Source organism: Dermacentor albipictus, chromosome 3 (genome assembly GCF_038994185.2).
Source record: "Dermacentor albipictus isolate Rhodes 1998 colony chromosome 3, USDA_Dalb.pri_finalv2, whole genome shotgun sequence".
NCBI lineage: Eukaryota > Metazoa > Arthropoda > Arachnida > Ixodida > Ixodidae > Dermacentor > Dermacentor albipictus.
This window is the reverse complement of record NC_091823.1, coordinates 80178300-80193147: the sequence shown is the minus strand read 5'-3', so window position 1 is coordinate 80193147 and position 14848 is coordinate 80178300. Positions and strand designations below refer to the sequence as shown.

Genomic DNA, 14848 nt, shown 5'->3' with positions numbered 1-14848 from the left:
TCTGTCGCCGGCTTGATGGCTATCTGCAGGTCAGCATCGCTTATGGAATTGTCTACGTCATACACAACACCGGCCATAGATTCACGATCGTCTTGTTTATAGCAGCGTACGTTGATTCTATCCAGCACCTTAACGTTGCTCAAAAGGTATAGCCTGCTGCGGTTTGCAACGTCTATAGCGAGGATTTTCTTAAGGGCGTTGATTCTTAAATTTACAATCTGACCCGGAACTAGGGCCTCGAGCAGCACAGATGTAGTTTGGCGGTTGAGCCGGTTTATATTGTCGCTAGCAGCCACAGGAACAAATAAAATTGTCTGCTCCGATGACTTTCGCGTCGGGACCATAGTTGTCTTACTTGTGGATTCGAAGGAGATGTCCTGGCGAGTCTTCTTTGTGCTTTGCTACGGGCGCAAAGTCACTGTCATGCGAGGTTTCACCTTTGGTCACTGAGTAGATTACAGTGTCTTCACTGTCGGTGTCACTCGGGTGACTAGACCGCTTTCTTGAAGAGGCCGCTGTTTACGTGGAAGGACGCGGCACCCCTACAGGTGACTCCCCGTCCATTGCCGTAGTTAGAGTGTCGTCGTCCACAAAGTAGCTGGAAATTTGGTGAGACAGAAAAGCAGCATTCCACAAAACACATACTTCGTCGTTCACTTTTAAACACTACATTTTAACAACGGAACTGGTATATATAACCTGAAATAAGGCAAGCCTGCCCATTACGTCTCCTGCAGGAGAGACCACAGTTGTAAGATACAGGAGATTCAATACCTTATGAATTCCAAACAACATGCACGTAGTTAAAGCTACGCGAAGTTTGATTTCATTCCAAAAACGCTTCTAAAATTCACTATCTCACCTCTGGACGTTGTCACCACCGAAATAGCTGTACTTTACAACGCCACCAGTGATTTGTGTATGTAGTTTCCGTGTACGCAGCCTTTGTTTACCAACTGCTGTTGAAATTATTTTTTGCTTGTGATTCTAGTGGATTTTAGTTCCATTGTACTCACTCCTGTGCTATAATGCTTCGGTGCTGCAGGGTGCATTGAAATTGAAATAGTAATATCGAATTCGTGGTTGGCATTACCACAACAACCAAGTGCTAAGCAAGAACAGCGATGTGCTGAGCGTACTTTTACGTAGATGTGTTGGAGAACATTCATCATGTAATAATTTTAATACGGGGACAAGGATTGAAGACCACAATCAGCCTACGAGTAAGCGGAGATCCCCGAAAAGACCCTGTAATACTCCCCCTTGTCCTGTACATATAGAGCTGAGAGAAGGTGAGAAGGTGCTCTGGAAAACGAGATATAGAGAAACCTGCTTATCAAGAAAATGATAGAGAGGTGGTATGCAGGTTACCACATCTCATTATTCATTACCATCTGAAAACTCTGTGAAAAGCGTCTCTAATAATAAACGCAAGGGGAAGGGAGGGGCAGTGATGACGTAATTTACTAATGCTGTTGAAGAGAATGAGAGGCGCATCATTGCTCGGCAAACATTTTTTAAGTAACACACAGGACCAGTCAATGCTGACTGGCCATGCGAGCGCACCACATTACTTATGTGACCTTAAATTAGTGAAGTCAGCCCGATGACCAAATTTTATAAAGGGAGAAAGAAAACTTCAATCATTGCACGTGAGCTATTTCGCATCTATTCTTAAGAATATATTTTCATGCCCCATATGCCCGCCTGTAGGTGAAACACTTAAATACAAATAAAAGATTTTGGATGGCTAGAACAACATGTATAAATCCTTTGATTTGGTGCGTCAAATAGTCGTCAAGGGTGCTTGTCGGGATGTTTAAAATAGAGTGTTAGTGCGGTTGATTCTGTGCTTAGAATAAACGGAATAATGGATAGTTTTGACGTTCATTGTACGGACCTCATTCACCGAGCAACTTACTTTACATACGCAAATGGCAAATTTTCTTTAAAAAAAAAGATATGGTTTAATCCATAAAACCACCAGAGAAGCAGGTGGTTTTCGTTTTGCAGCATTATCAATTACGTACGCTCACCACAGAAGAAGAGTAGCTGATGTCATTGTACTGGTAGAAGGCCCGTTTCGCAACGTCCCCATTGATAACTCCTAATTACCGACTAGTACCACTTTCCTGAATGACGTCATTCACTGACTTCATTTTAGCGTGCTCTCCCATACCCGTGCCATCAAGCCAAAGAGCACACACAAATTTAACCGTACGTATGTCGAGTAGCGCTACATCACGCGCACGAATTCTGCCCATGAATGTTTGATGACCCTGCGGAGGAGAACGCCCATTCGTGATGCGCATTGTGTTTGGAAACGCGACGGCTCAAGAAATATCCGCGCTTTCTCTTTCTTTTAACAAAAAGCGCGCGTTCTTTATTGACGCTTTCGCTTTCGAATAAGTGTTTTGCTCCGTACCCGCTTTACCTTTCTATTCCCATTCAAATGGCAGCAATGAATATGTAAGCAGCACCGTTTACGCTCTTGCCCAGGAGAGTAAAAGCAGAAAAAAAAAAAGAGACCTGCTCTACATGGCGGCTCGAACCGCTGCGCTCTTGAGCGCATCGCGTCATGTTTGCGGACTTGTGCAACACAGTAAAACAACATCAATATAAATAAATGAATACTTAAAAGGGAAAACGAATCTAAGAATAGCACCTTTCTAAACAGACCTTACGCGCTAGTTTTCTTTTGTTGTTGTTTTTTCCTCCGTGACATGCCGCATAACCTCAATGGCCACGCATAAAGGAGCAAGAACAAATACTCGCTGGCGTACAGACACGCACGCGAGCTGAAGGCGCGTGTATGGAATACAATGACTGATATAAGCCGGCCCATACTCGAGTATCTTCCTCGCGGCGGCGCGATTCATGCATAATGGATGCAGCACCGGCCTGCTCTCTCTCTCTCTTCTTTTCTCTCGTCGCTCTCCCGGGGGGCTGAAGACTTCCGCCAAAGTGGCTTAACTTTTTCTTCGAACCCTTCCCCCATATCTCCTCTTGCCCATCTAACTCTTCCCTTACATACCCGTGTTTCTTCCCCTTCCCCGTGATGCTCGTCCTCCTCTTCCTCGTTTTCGTGCGCCTACTTTAGCCTTCAGACAAAGACTCTCTCTATCACTCTATCGCTCAACGTGGCCGGTGAGCTGAATTTGATGCTGCTCCAGCACTTGTATATTCCGACGAGAGCAGGGGCTCACGCTCTGTCCCGAAGTGTTTACACGAGCAAACGCTTTGTATGGAGCGCCGTGCGAACGTGGGCGGTTCGCCAGACCGTTTCTGCCCGGCCACGAGCAATTCACACGCCTAGTTGGCGAGCAAATTCAACTGGAAGTCCGCGTTTGGGGCATCGCGTATAAGCGACGTTTCATAGCCGATGGTTTCCAAGGTAAAGAGAGAGAGAGAAAAAAAACAACAATTGCGGTGTTTAGTTTACAGAGCCTTACGCGGTTACACAGAACGTGGTACTCGCGTGATGGTGCTTCGATTGTAGGATACACAGTTCGCTACGGTTAGGCTCTAAACGTGCGGATGGGCGAGGTATGTCAAATGCGGAATACTGTTTTATGGAACAAAATAAAGTCAAGAACCGCGACGGCCAAGCACTGCGAAACAACGCGTGCGACGGACGTTGCTTTGATTCAGAGTTGTGGTTGCTTAAGGTGACACAGAGTGCGCTAAGCCTCTTCTCGGGGATTTGAATAAAAGCGTTAAATGTTCGCCAAGAAATTAATCCGAGGCGTCAGACGCACTTTGACAAATTACACGTGAGGAAATTAATTTGTAGTTTCGGATATAACACAAAGGCCGCCACTCATGATGCGTTTATCGGACGCACTATTTTCTCGAAAAGATGTGTAATATACGTAGATAGCTCCGAAGTTTTCTATTCACTGGTTTTCCACAATTTGAACCTGAGGAAAGGCGTGCAGTTTGATCGGTAACCTATTACACGTCGTCGCGCTGCGATAAACTTAGCATGTCAGCGTGTTTTGCCATTGTCGTTGTTGCTGGTGGTGCCAGGAAAACGGAAGTCACCTACACAATGGTCGACCGATGTAACGAACGCTGTTTTGCCATTGCGCCGACTTATGCACTCATTGAATTTATATTTACGCTGTTGTAAGCGAGCAGATGTTCCTTATGCGATGTTCTCATGTTGACCACGAGCTACGCAAACCGACTTTTTTTAAGAGGATTTGGGCAAGTTGGTGGGGTTTACTAAAAATTCTTTTGGGCGCTAGTGTAGACGTACGGAGGTTAAGACATACGCACCACAAGAAGCCGTTCCCTTCGGATGTGTACTCCAGCGCCCCAAAACGATATTTACTGCTTTCTTAAGACAATAAATAAGATGTACCTTTTATGGAAAGATACTATAAGTGGTTGCGGACAAATATGAGGACAGAAAATGCAAATCTGATAAGAACAATTGAAGGTGTGGCTGTTCAAGGGGAATCGGATGGAAATGAATGAACTGGGTGCTAGGGATAACTAATTCGCGAGGAACCTATCAAGAAAATACTCTAGACGCAGTGGTTAAGAAATATGATAACGAATAAGCTGTACTCACTGATGAGCGTTCCTATTCATTCGGCACCTCCACTGCAGATATCTTGCCTGCGCTAAATCGAAGGCCGGCTTTATTTTTCAGTTTCGGCGATGTCTCAGCAGACACAAGGCCTTCATATTTCAAATATTTAATTCGCCCTAGACAGCAAATGAAGGCGACCACTCAAAAATTACTTCCCGAGCGTACCAGTAACTTTATGGTGCGTGTGAAACTTTTGTTCAACTATTCACGTATCACCATAATATTTGCCAGCCTCTCCCTTGATATCAATTTTTTTGCTTCCTTATGGAACAGAAGTGCCTCGGGGACAAAACATTCATGTGCCTCACAGTCTGGGGTGTTTGTTTATTAAGTTAAGAAGTTCGCAACAATCGACAAATAGGTTCATTTTGCACAAGGAGTACAAGTCTGTTTTCTTTCAATTAACGTGCGCTCTTGTGAAAACACTGAGTGCCGCAGCGTTCATAAAAACAGAAACGCTTCAGCGGTTAGCTCTAATGCTCACTGTGTCTGCGTGTCAGTGTCGATATGCTAGAGTTAAGAAGACAAATATTGATAAGTCGACGAGCGCGCCAATCTCGTTACTTAGGACACTAGCACTTACTGAGTTACACGTAAAACTAACCGAAAGGTTCATATTGCCCCGATCTGCGGCTAAAAGTTACAAGACTTCCTGCCGACAACGCCGTTTCGCGGTTTCGCTCATGTTTAGACCTCAAATAAAAGCGGGGCAATGCGCTGATGCGTATGGAGCGAATGTTGCAGTACCTTCCACTCCAGACGACAAAACCACGTCTGCGAACCGATTTTCTTTCTCCTACGTCCAGTGGTGGCATAAGTCTCAGACAGCGTTCATTTCTCTTTAAATAAGTTGTATCGAAAAGAAGAATGCACAAAGACATTTTGTAAACACAGCTAATATACAGTAACAAAGATCATAGCGCACACGGCTAAGTTGCTAAGAAAAAGTTGTGGTGCAAAGCTGTGTACCTGTGCCGTTGTTGGGTCGGAACTGTGTGAACTTCAGTTGTTCCTGTCTGTTGACTCGACCCTTGCGTCGACATGTTGTAACAACGAACCAAAATAGCTTAACAATAAGCTGTAAAGTCACGTTTGCAGGGTGTCGAAGCAACGAGCAACTGAACCGAAAACCGGAGTTTAACCGTTATTTTCCTCTGCACTGGAACCAAACGGAAACTATATTGTTTTCCGCCATTTTGGAACTGCTCCCGAAATGGAACTTCTTGGACGAACCATTCCGCAGCAGTTGGACCGCAGGTTCAATCCAAATTTAAACCCAATAACAAGATAACAAGCCCAATAACTAAATTCGATGATCGCGCAGGTGGTTGCGCTGGCTTACCTTTACGCTATACCGCCCTGCCTGTGCGCGTAGCTATAGCCTCGGAAGTAGTTGAGAGCAGTCTTGCAAACAGGTCAAACCCCGCGGGAGTGAAATACCCGGGAGCGGAGAAAAGAGAAATAGAAAGACAACTTGACAGAACGTGACATGCACCAACAAGGAGGCGCCGTCTACCTCTCACATTCTCACCGCCTCTTTTGTCCCTGAATGCCTGCACCGTTTACCAAGTAGAGATAAAGAACTAGCGTGGAAACGCTACGAGCAAAAGCAAGCATAGCGGCAAACTACCGAGCGCCGCAGAGGAAGAAAGAACAATGAAAATGCCCTCGAGCCATATTTGGTCGATGTGTTGTACTTATCGTATGTGATGTCGGCTTGCTGAATCGCCTCCAACATTTCCCCGGAACGCTTCCTCTTTTCAAGGCTCCTGAAAGGACTGCGATAAACTGATGCCGCTGGAAACCTGCAGCAGCGCGTGAACGGAAGTTTTCATCTTTTCCTGTTTTTCTTGGGCACTGAGCCTTTCTTTGAGACGATGCAACCATTGGCATCTACAGGTGAATTCAAGATTACGAGAAACAATTTCTTGTCATTTTGCTTTCAACTGAAAGCGATATGCTGAATAGCTATGCTTCGTTGGGAACTTTTTATGAACTGCTTGGTTCAGGTTAGATAAGCTCGTTCATGTGAAATTGTGTTTACGTTATGCCATTTACTTTATGCCGTTATGCCATACGTTATGCCAGTTATACATGCATGCATGCATAACTAAAAACGTGAAATCACGTTCCATGCGACAGATTTTCATGAAGATCCCAGCCCTCATGTAATACCCTATATGTGGGACATCTCAGGTATAAATAAATAAATAAATAAATAAATAAATAAATAAATAAATAAATAAATAAATAAATAAATAAATAAATAAATAAATACAAAAATAAAGTACTTCATTATTCAGCATTCTTTCCTTCCCCTTTCTTTTTTCCTCGTACAGAGTAGCTGACCAGAATATACAAACTCAGACCCACCTCTCTGCCTTTCATTTAATAATGTTGTTACGTGTAGCTGGAGCCCAATATTATATACAATTTATTTACAGGGAAGCTAACGGAAGGCCAAAATGGCGACGCTATATCGAGCGGGGCTCACGTCGTCTTCTTCCTCCTCAGTGCAGCCTCACTGTGGCGGCGGTTCCGTAGCCTCACCCCCGGCAGTAGAAGCACCGTCCCAGTGCTTAATCTACATATCCGTGGTGAAAGGTGTCTGGTATGGCTTTAGTCTCAGCACGTGAACGATGTCACTTGCAGCCGACGATGACACTGACAGGTCGGCGGGGATGACTTCCTACGTGACATTGGTCACTTGTCGCACCACATGGTATGGGCCAGTGTTGCGCGACAGCACCTTTGCGGAAAGGCCCACACGTTGAATAGGTGACCAGAGAAGCACCAGAGAACCCGGAGTAAAGTGCACGTCCCGATGGTGGCAGTCATAGGGGCGTCTCTGGTGCTCCCGTGAGGCCTCGAGACGGGTGCGGGCGAGCGGGCGCGCGTGGTCGGCGTGCGCGATCGCGTCGCGGGCGTATTCAATGGTTGAACGTGTGGCCGAGAGAGAGAGAGAGAGAGAGAGAGGAAACGGGAAAGGCAGGGAGGTTAACCAGAGAAAAAAAATCCGGTTGGCAACCCTACGCTGGGGAGAGAGGGGAGGGGGAGGTAAAGTGGTAACAAAGGAGAGATAAGAAAAGGAAGGAGCATAGACACACAATCACAATCGGTCACTGTCACCGAACACTGTCATCGCACAGCACACTGACACTTGTAGCACTATCAACATCTGTTCAGGCTACAGTCGCCTGTCCAGTTCTGTCGCCCTCAAGAACCGCAACAGTGCCCTCGTCGCCCTCTGCTGCGATGGCTTATGATGGCGGTATCTGAAAATAAGTTCTTCTGTGAGAGGTCTTTGGTCAAAGCGCGCTATCGCGGTTGCGAGTGATTGTTTCTGTAAATTATATCGAGGACAGTCACAAAGAAGGTGTTGAAAAGTCTCCTCGTTACCACAGTCTTCACACGAGGCGTCGTCGGCCCATCCAATTCGGTAAGCGAAAGACTTGGTGAAAGCCACCCCTAGCCATAGTCGACAAAGCAGGGTAGCTTCGCGACGACAGAGTCCAGCTGGAATACAAAGGTGTAGGGAGGAGTCAAGATGGTGGAGTCGGTAGTTGTGAAAATTTCCAGCGTTCCACAAGGATAACGTGATGTGACGGCTGATCATTCGAAGTTTTCGAGCGGCATCTGTCCTTGATAATGGTATCGGCTCCCCTTCGTCCCCTTGAAGAGCCGACCGAGCAGCGTTATCAGCGTGTTCATTCCCTATGACTCCGCAGTGACTTGGAAGCCACTGAAATGTCACGTGGTGTCCTTTCTCAGTTAAGGTATGAATGAGTTCTCTAATCTCAAATACCAGTTGTTCGTGTGGTCCGCGCTGCAGGGCCGATAGCAAAGATTGCAGTGCAATAGGTCAACAAAGTGTCTAAGGGCAACGCGGGTTCTCGGCCATATAGGAGATAGAATGGTGAATAGCCGGCGGTGTCGTGACGCGATGAATTATACGCTAACGTCACATATGATAAGTGAAGATCCCAGCCGTGGTGGTTGGTCGCCACGTACTTTGAAAGCATGTCGGTGATGGTCCGGTTGAGGCGCTCCGTGAGGCCATTGGTCTGTGGGTGGGAGGAGGTGCTGAACTTGTGCTTTGTCAAACAGGCGTGGAGGATGTCCTCGACGACTGCCGACAGAAAGCTGCGGCCACGGTCAGTGAGTAATTGGCGCGGAGCACCATACACTAAAATGATGTTATAGAGCAGAAAGTCAGCAACGTCAGTAGCACAACTTGTCGGAAGGGCTCTGGTGATTGCGTACCGCGTGGCATAATCAGTAGTGACGGCGACACAGTTAATGATGATGATGATGTCCTGGATGAGTTTGGCGCTTACCCACTCGCGGGGATTATGGCGACGCTATAGCAAGCGGGCCCACGTCGTCGTCTTCCACCTCAGTGCAGCCTCACTGGGGCGGCTGTTCCGTAGCAATATTTTTTCTTTCGCCTTTTTTTAAATTTTGATGTATTTCTTTGTTGTCATTTATTTGTGCGCAGTGCTGCCTTACTGATGAATAATACTTGGTCATGACCAGTTTCCAATTAGCGTGTCTTTCCATACTGTCACTTTTAAAAAACGATAATGGCTTCATTTAAAAATGTAACGCGGTCACTCATTAGCCCATCTAATTTTGAATGACCAAGTCAACTTGCAGCGCCGCCTCATCCCACAAGCGGCTCAGCCCTATAAAGCGCGCACAGTAGACTGACACTGCAGCATCAATGATACCAGTTACTCCGGTGACAGCGTTGAAGACCCGCAAATAAATGCGGCAAGTAGCTATTGATGTTTATTGCTTTTCGTTTGGGGTTTACGCTGTTACGCATCCTTCCTCGTAGCGACATCAATCGAATGCGAAACAGTTGCCATCATCTTTGAGGAAGGAGTCGCATAACGAGAATATTGTATTTTTTGCACGAGTCAGTCATTCCACCTCATCTGTACAATAGGAAACTCTTTACGCTTTAGTATTTTCGTTTCTTTCACTTCGTAAACGGTGCGTTTAGGCGCTCAGAGGTACTGGGAAATGTTCGTGAATTGACTACATATTTTTCTAGTTTTGCACCCACTCCTAAACGGGCAAATATTTCTTTCTTTCTTTCTTTCTTTCTTTCTTTCTTTCTTTCTTTCTTTCTTTCTTTCTTTCTTTCTTTCTTTCTTTCTTTCTTTCTTTCTTTCTTTCTTTCTTTCTTTCTTTCTTTCTTTCTTGTTTGCATTCGGGCAATGCTGAACAGTTCACGAGAACAATAAGAAAGCAAGCAGGGCAAAAAGTAGGCTACTCTGCAACCGCTTCTGATGTTGCTGAATTAACGGTTTCACGCGAAAAATTGATCTCGTATATCACGCCGATCGCTCATGAAAGTACCAAGGCCTATCTGTGAATAACAGTTATATAGTATTTCGGGGTGCCCTGCGCATTCGAAGTACCAGAAACTAAATTAAAAAGAATTACCCGCTCGAGCGAGCAACCGAACTTCCGTAATGTGAAGCGAAGGCGGACTTGAGTTCGAAATCGTTGCTTCGTGAAAGAAAAGAAAGATTATATATATATCGTTGGATGAAGGGGGAAAAAAAGCACTAAACGCCAAGTCTTCTGAAGCACTTTTATTCACTGAAAGGAGGAGCTCAGCGGGGATAAAAATAAAGAGAAAACGATCAATAAATAACACCGTGACTTAACTTGAAACGGGAGGCGGTAAAGTGGAGTCGATATTTCAGCCGTCTCGGTGTCACCTTGAAAGCAAACAGGCACAAGAAATGGAAGCTCAGCACCGCAGTTGTTCTCGGACGAAGCGGAATAGAAGAGTGTATATGGACTGCCGGGACGTGTACAGAGCAGGGCGCACTCTGTCTCCGCCTTCTTTTCCTTCGTGCCATTGTTTCTCCTGGTCTTCGCTTTCCGCGTTTTACTCGCGATCCAATGAGTGTGGGTTTTGTTTTTTCAACGCGGGACAACGGAGCTGTAGCCCGCTGTAGGGACATTTCAATTGTCTAACAGGCGCCCCTTTTTTTCGAGCTGGCGACGTGTTCCCGAATCACACACACGCACACAGAAAGATAAACTGACAGTTAGTATACAGAACAGCGGCTCAGACTTGGGCAGGACAGTGATGTAAAAGCCTGGCTGCCACTGGTTTGGGAGAAAGAGAGCACGTGACAGGCGCAAGAAAAAGAAATAACAAAAAAGAATGTGAAAAGAAAAGAAACGAAGACGATCTGGAAGGGAGGAAGCTGCAAGTTTTAGGCGTGTCTAGGAAGAGTACTGGTCTGTGCCTACACACAAAGGGCCCGAACGCTCCAGATGGAAGGGGCGCAAAATAGGAAGACGTGAGCTCGAGGGAGGGGGAGGCGGGCGAACCAGTGCGCGGGGCTGGCGAGTCAAAGCGAAGCCAAGACGCTGCGGCGGAACAGCGGAGGTCATCACATCGATTAGCAGCGGAAACGCTCTGCAGCCAAGAGCTGCGTTTCTGCCTGTCTGCCGTGTCCACGCGTCCGGCCAGCCGGGCCTCGATCGCTCGCTCGCCTCTTCTTCTGAGAGCCGCAATCTTCACGCTTCTATCTCCTCGAGTTGTCGTCTTCGTCGACCGACAGCTTGACACGGCTGGCTAAGCAACGCAACCCCTTGCGCTGCCCCTCGCCCTCTTTGTCACGCCGGTCGGTCCCACTGCGCGCGATCTCCGGTGGCTGATAGACGGTAAGAAAGTACATGGGGGAAGGATGGAGGGTTGGAGTAGGGATGGGGTAGCGGGAAAGCAAAGGTCGAACCTCGTTTTCCGGTGGCGCTTTTGCAAAGGACTCTTCACGGAAGCAAACCCGGGTATACCGGGAATCGCAAACCGTGCCTTATCCTCGGGTGGTTCGTTGAACGCGTGTCCTATCGGGCTCCTGCTGTAGGGTTGCGTGGACTGCGAGCCGGCTCCGTGTCTCTAATGGCATCACCACGTACATCCCGGGCAGCAAGAAGAATAGAGCGGGAGAAGTCTGTGTGTCGCCTGTTGGTCGCTGCTGACACTCGATGAGCGACCAGAAATGTTGTGAAGCTATAAAGAAATAGAAGGAGCTAGCTTAGCGCTCGCTTGAGAGCGGAATACACCCACTCGAGCCCCGAGGGCGGGAGCCGTGGTGAGCACAGTTGTTGCTCCTCGCGATAGTGTGTGCCAAACATACAATGAAACCAAAATAGATTGGTTTTCATCAGTGTACGCTATTTCTAGTTTATCTGGTTTCTTTCTTCTTTTTTTTTTCACTCGTTCGTCTCGATACGACGACCGGCTGCTCACAGAAGCTTGTCCGCTTCTTGTCGTCGTGCGGGCGAAAGAAGACGTTCCCGCTTGACCCGCGCTTTGTCCTCCCGATGTAGTCTTTATTTTGCCAAGATCGCCTTCTTCGCTTGTTGTAGCGCATAGCTTGTGCAGTTGTTTCCCTTCGATGTTTGCTGTTAACCGTGAGGCCTTTGGGGAAAAATTGTGCTGTGCGTGTCGCACTGCATACCGGAAGTTCGTTGTTCCGCTCGGACTCGGTTCTGGCGTCGATACGAGAGATGGAAGTGGGGAAAATAGTCGCATTTGAACATGATAAAAGCGGAAATCGTAGAAAGCTACTCTGGGCTCAGTAGCCTCGGTTGTGGGGATCTTGTTTTGCCTTTCGCGGAGCGCTCGCGCTAGAAGGAGCTATTGTTCTACATGATGTATGAATGCAGCTCTTACTGGATTCTGGCATTTAAGCTTCTTAAACCTTTACCTGAGACATGCGGTACCATTCAAGAAGTGTTCACTAGCACAAAGCACAACTAGGTTGGGTTCGCCGTTTACGCAGCTTACAACTTTGTTGCTGCACGATTTGTTACAGAGCAGGCTTGTTCTTCTGAATATTATAATTAGTGAGCAGGGTATTCTTAAATTGCTTTTGCAACTTGATGTAAAAAAGGTCCTGGTCCGGATGGAATACCGAATGAGTTCTTAAAACGTTGTGAAGAGTGTGTTTCAAAATATCTGACAATGCTATTCTCTAGCTCTTTGAATGAGAGCCGAGGTCCAGGTGACTGGGTAACTCCCAAAGTCAAGCCCATTCATAAGAGTGTAAGCACACATTATGTTATTAATTATCACCCAATCTCTTTAATTTCCACTTCATGTAATATTCTTGAACATATTTCGGAATTTCTAGATAAATATAATATTTTGTCAAGTTCTCAACAAGGATTCAGGAAATGGTTTTCTACCTGCACTCAATTAGTAACTACCGTACACGATTTCGCTCAAGCTATAAATTCAGGAGAACAGATTGATGCACTTTTTATCGATTTCACTAGAGCTTTTGATAAAGTCTATCACAATAAACTACTCTTTAAACTAGATATATTGTTTAAAAACACCCAGCTTGTAAATTGGATTTCTGTTTATCTCTCAAATTGAAAACATTATGCTTCCTTTAATAATCAGTATTCTAACACAGTATCGATCAGTCGACGCTGGTGTCCCTCAGGGCTCTGTGCTCGGGCCCCATTGTTTCTTTTATTTTTAAGTGATGTAATACAAGACATACCTGTAAAATGTAAGTTATATACAGATGACTGCATCCTTTACTCTGAAATTGAAAGCCAGCAAGATCGAATCCATTTGAACGAAGTACTTCAAAGTGTTGCTCATTGGTGCGATAAATGGCATATGCCTATTGATTTTGAGGAGACCGTTTTCGTGAAAATTTCTCATAAACGTAGACCTCTTCATTACCCATATTCAGCTTGAAATGTCTTTCTGTCGGAAGTGGAGCACTACAAGTATCTTGGTCTTTTCATTTGACATGACCTTAGCTGGACAAAACACATCAAACATAAATGCTGTATTTAGCTCAACTAACTCTAAGCTCTTTTATCTAAGACGAGCTCGAACTTTCTACTCTCGCTGTTCGCCTTATTGCGCTTAAGGCAATTATTCAACCAACTTTTGATTACGCATGTATAATTTGGTAACCGTACACTCAGAAAGACGTTAACCAATTTGAAAAAATGGAAAAGAGAGCGGTGAGGTTAATTTATAACAGCTTTCGGTGAACTTCGATCACATCATTATTAGCAAAAGCCACCCCCCCAACGCTAACGCAAGGAAATCGTGTTTTGAGATTGAAATTCTTGTTTCAGTTAGTTAAAGGTTATTGTAATTTAGACATATCACAGATACGTTCTTTTTCTACTGGATGTGCCAAGAGGTAGAGACACGCTTTGATCGTAACTCCTTTTTCCGCTCGAAAGAACACTTTTAAGTACTTGCTTTTTTCGAGAACAATAACTGAATGGAATAAACTTACTAATGAAGTCGTTTCACAACTATGCTTAAACCTTCTTACGGTACACCTAGAGCAGTGACTTGCGTCGCATGTCGCGCTAAGCTCTTTATATGCTCTTGTGCTTGGTTCCGATACATCATTGTGTTTACATTGCCAAACTATTTACTTCCCTTCCGTGTATTTTTTTATTATTAGTTGTTTGCCAATTTGCAAACCCCAGGAAACGTAACTCCACTCTCCTGAAATCCCAACCCAGGGGCGCAGTATATACATAAAAAAAAACAAAAAATTCGCAACCTTTACACGAGGGCATAATGTCTTTTTTTTCTATAGCCTACACTTGCGATGTACCTCAAGGCTAGCAGTTGAACTACGGGGTGGTATGATGTAATGGTTCCATTTTTTTTGCTTTTTCATTCTATTCTTCTTTCTTTCCATTTCATCTCGCGCTTTGCCAGTGGCCCGAGCGTGACTGTGCTCGCGCTATCACCGGGATAAGCTGGTGCAACAGGTAGAGGATAACAAAATAATGGAATCGTTTGGCTTACTTAACAATAACATGCCATGTACTGCGTTATTTCCTTACAAGAGAAAGCGAACGGAACGAATAGAGAGAGGTAAAGTAAGAAATGACCGCTTATATCTCGTATACAACAGCTGGGAGTGCTGCAAACACATTTCCCTTTTCGTGCCGTTGTTCTTATCATATACCACCAATCAACGTGCGCCACAGTACAGGATGGTAGCTTTACTTGAAACGTCCGTCAACACAGCTAAATGTGGCTTGCAGTCATTGCCTGTGTCCGAAGTGGATCGACACTTTGTCACTTGACACTCTTATCGACCTTCATGGCTTAACCAGCGCGGTGATACTTACAGCGATCCCTCTGCTTTCTTGGGGGTTCGTCAATGTCAAGCTTGCTCATTCTCCATGACTGCTTATTTAGTGTCGCAGTAACAG

General features: G+C 45.6%; 1 protein-coding gene across 1 annotated transcript in view; it reads left to right on the top strand.

Moving 5' to 3' along the window:
* The window catches only part of LOC135919173 (cell adhesion molecule Dscam1-like), a 556253-nt gene that overhangs the window by 145391 nt on the left and 396014 nt on the right, over nt 1–14848 (top strand). The window lies entirely within an intron of this gene.